Source organism: Tiliqua scincoides, chromosome 4 (assembly GCF_035046505.1).
Source record: "Tiliqua scincoides isolate rTilSci1 chromosome 4, rTilSci1.hap2, whole genome shotgun sequence".
Lineage (NCBI taxonomy): Eukaryota > Metazoa > Chordata > Lepidosauria > Squamata > Scincidae > Tiliqua > Tiliqua scincoides.
In genome coordinates, this window is record NC_089824.1 from 147,815,686 (window position 1) to 147,820,171 (window position 4,486).

The window sequence follows — 4,486 nt, forward strand, 5'->3', positions numbered from 1 at the left end:
GAGATCCTTTGGGCACTTGGTAAACAGGGAGCGTGTAGTTTATATTTCCAGGAAATTCTGCAACCTGTATACTAAAGTCAAAGTGACTGGCATAATGGGAAAGGCCAGCCCCAATCAGCCTCCACAGCAGGTTGATGATTGAGATCACATGCAAATAAAGGTCAAGGCAATTTCCATAAAGGAATGAGATGATGCTGTAGTGGCCAGCAATTGGTTTTTCAATTTATCCCAAGATCGCTGCAGAGATTAAGTGTGACAAGAATGGCTTAAACGGCAACTCAGGAAAAAACGGTAGCAACATTAGTTCATGGAATGCAGAGAAATTGGAATGTGTATTCTCCTGAGCGAGGGAACTAAAGAGATTCAAGGAAAGATACTAACACTTATACTGCAGTACATTATAGATGTAGAAGATGGTGATATAATTTGTAAATGTGACAGAGATTACTTTAAAATTTGCTTCCTGATGGCATCTCATAGTGTATCCCACAGTAATCCCATATTCCTTTCTATTCTGGTGTCATTTTTTACTAAGTTTCAGTCAGAATCCGCCTCAGATCATATCAACCAGAATGGGTCAGGCACAGTAGTACAAGGGAGCAAAAATGTAAAAAAAAAGTCCTACGATGGATGCGGTTCTTTGCTCAGGCAGTTGTTTTAGCTTCATAGCTTCTTTGTTTAAAAAAATAAAATAAAATCTTTCCTTTCTCTTTTTGGCTGGTTATTGTTCTTGTGAAATTCTTTTTCATCGCTCACCATAAATCAATATTAACCCTTCTGCTAATTTGGGTTGTGTTTGCAGGGAGAGAGCTCTAAGAGGTGGGACCACAGTAGCAGGGAGGTTGAGACCCATCAGAGACAGCCATTCATCCCCTTTCTGCCAGAGAAAGATATGCATTATACAAAAGTGCTGGAGCCAACAACAAATTTGCAAAATTATCCACAGTTTGATAGCCACTATGTATAGGCAGGATACAAGTCAGCAAAGTACCCATAACCCCCACCTGCTAGTGCGTTTTCAGCTGGAATGGGGGCCCTCTCCCCTCTCAGAGGCCACAGAATCACTAATTCCTCCTGGGGAGAAGTCAGTGTGGTATAACCTTCTCACAACTCTTCTGTTGTAACAATTTCTTTTTGATTGATTTTATGTAAGTTGCTCCAGGAGCTTTGTTGACTGAGCCTTGTTAGCTGAATAAGAATGTTTAAAATACACACACACACACACACACAAACACACACAACACAAATCAGTCATATAAGCAGTGTCACTCCCAGTTTGCATGACTGCCAAATGGATAGATGAATGTTAATCTCAATTTAGCATAGTTTAGCAAATTTGATTAGTGGGACAGTGAAGTCCATGTGCTCCTGGGAACTTAGATATATATGCTAATGACCAGCAGAAGTTGAAACAGAAAGCCAAATGACTATCAATTAGTCAGGAATTATGGTAGAGCTTTCCATACCTTCTACAATAGGGAGGGATCAGAAACAGAAATGTCTTCATTTAAAAAAAAAATGACTTCCAAAAGAGATGAGTAACCAATTTTCAAGAGAATAACCAATTGTCCTCATTTCAACTGTATGTGGTTTTTTAGATGAAACTCCTTTTTTCATCATCAATGAAAAAACTAAAGCTGCCATCTTTATTGCTGAAGAATTTCAGCCACTACCTTGAAATGTGCTCTGTTTAGTATCTTAACTATTTCACTAGAAACTAAAAGCGCAATCTTATTATGGTCCCCATCTCGTCCCTTGACCATTGCAGCCACACCAAACAGGTGAATGCTGTATTCCAAGGTGGGGTGTGGCACGGCTCCATGCCGCGGACCACAGCCGCAAACGTGCCATAAGTCACCGCCCAGCTCCCACCGGTGCTAGCCCAGGTTAGCGGTGGCCCAGGTTCCTTGGCTTAGTGGTCTCCCAGACCGCCGGGCTGCAGAACAGGAGGTAGGGGCATGGACAGGGGCGTGGGGGAGGCGTTCCGGAGAGGGGGAAGGCCAGCGAGCGCAGGCAGGAGGCTTGCCAGGGGACGGGTGGGAGGTGTGTCGGGGGGAGGGAGAGAGGTGGATCCGGGGAGCTGTGCTCCGCAGGATCCAGGTTGCTCATGCAGGGCTGCATGCCCTACATGAGCGCCTTTATTTTAGCGCCTACCTTTTCGTTGGCGCTAAAGAGAGTAGCCCCATTGCAGGGCTGCTTCCCTTACTCAAGGGAAGAGGACGAACATCCTCTTCCCCTGAGGTGCCTCCCACGGTAGTTATGATTCGGCAGTAGCCCTCCTTGGAGCCACCAAGCCTGGGCGCTGCAGGCAGCTCAGGATTGGGCTACCCCTGTCTTCAAATGCTGGTAACTAGATATACAGGTTGACTCTCCCTTATCCAAAAAGCTTGGAACCAGAATGAGTAACAGATTTTGAAAACTTGTGTACGGTTGCAGTTCACAGTGCACACCTCCCTTACAAGGAAGTGCCACTGACATCCACAAGGCTTACTGTCAAGAAGCGGAACCCAGGAGTGTAAACCCTTGCTTAGACAAATAGTGGGTCCTTTGTTCACTATTGTGGCTGCCCTCATGCGAGTTCATGATACATCCCCCCGCCCAGAGCAGCACGTGCTACCCTTCCACCTCTTCCTTTGTTAGACCAATGCCCCATCCTGAGGCACTGTTTCATTCCACTGGGCACAGAAAACTACTTGGGGCTTTGAAGTGGGACTATGGAGAGGTAAAGATTTGGATTTTGAAGCATTTCAGAAGTTTGGATTAGGGATGCACAACCTGTATTATTTGACTGTGATGCTATGGGCAGGAGTTGGCGCCAATATATGGTATCAATATATGCATTTTTCTACTTGCTGCGATATTCCCTTTCTATAGGAAACTGCTCAAACAAGCTTACAATGATTGGTGAACCAATCAAGAGTTCACTCAGGGCGCAATCTGAACCCCTTATGTCAGTGCTTTCCAGCGCTGACATAAGGGCAATGCAGCTCTGAGGTAAGGGAACAAACATTCCCTTACTTTGAGGAGGCCTCTGTGAGTGACACCCAACTGCAGGATGCAGCACACATCCCATTGGCACCGCTATGCCAGTGCTGGAAAGCACTGACATAAGGGGTTAGGATTGCGCCCTAAATAAAATAAGACGCATATAGCGCATAGATATGTCTAGCCTTCTTCTGTTATAGCAGTGGTACATCATCCCCATTCCATGCACAGTATTACAACTAGGCTGTGTACTGTACTCCTGCAGACAGCCATTCAAACAGCACATACTTGGGATTTTTCAAGATTTGGTCAAACTCCCAGAAATCACAATTGCAGAACTATGGTGCTACCACTGACAGTGCTTCTTTATATAGTCTTGCTTTTTAAACTTGAAAATGATTAGGAGGACACCCTTGGTTGATCACACCATATTAAGCTAAGCAACTGAAGAAACTGTAGCTTATCAGAAGTCTAGATAAATTCTTGGACTTGGGTAAGTTTAAAATCACTTGTATTAGAATGCAAACTGTGCATGCTGCAAACAATAAGGTGGCATTGTTGTGCTAGATATCGACTTCTAACAATAATAATTCATGGTTGTCAGTTGTAATTAAAAAAATGCCTTTTCCAGTCTAGAAGTGCTTATATTATCAACGGAACTTTCAAACTGCTGATCTCAGCAGTATGGAAACAGTTTTCCTTTATTAAGCTCTTGTGGAGCCAATTAACATGTCAAAAATTATGTAGACAAACTGTAGCCAAAACCACTGTAAAATAATTGGATTGTTAATAAAAACCTCTTCAGTGTACCAGCATAGAATCAGCATTCATTTAAAAACTATATAGCAACTGTACATTTGTTCAGTTAATGCACAACTCAGTACAGTGGTTTTCAAGCTGTGTACTGCAAAAGCCTGGAGTTCATCAAACACATTTCAGACATTCCTTAATGAGAAGATCTGCCATGGCAGACAAGATAGAGATGCTGACTACTACTACAGAAGCTGAAGTTTCCCAAGACTGTGAGTCTCCAACACCATCCCCACCAGCTCAGAAAGGGAGACTGTTTTAAGCAGGTGGGTGGGCAGGCAGTCTACTAACAGAATCCTTCCCTAGGAGCTAAGCACAAGGTGCACACACTTGAATTTGGGAGACTAGCAAATTGGGTACTTCATAGCAGAGACTGAATTCTTGTGGACTACTGCCATTTCAATTCACTGTTTATTAATCCAGTTTTGGTTGTCAGATTTGCAGATGGAGAGAACAGAGGAGAAGGGAACTCTTGCCCATCCTCCCTTTTTCTGCCAAAATAAGCAGAACTGTCCAAGTTCCACCACAGGCTGAATATGCAATATTTGCTCTTCCTTCCATGGAATTATCAATGGTCTTCAGTTTCCAAAAGTGCTCTCAAAAAATCCTTGAAGGTCAAATTAGATGCAATATTAAAACACAGCTTTGCCTTCTCTCTCTCTCTCTCTCTCTCTTTCAATAGCAGGTGTGT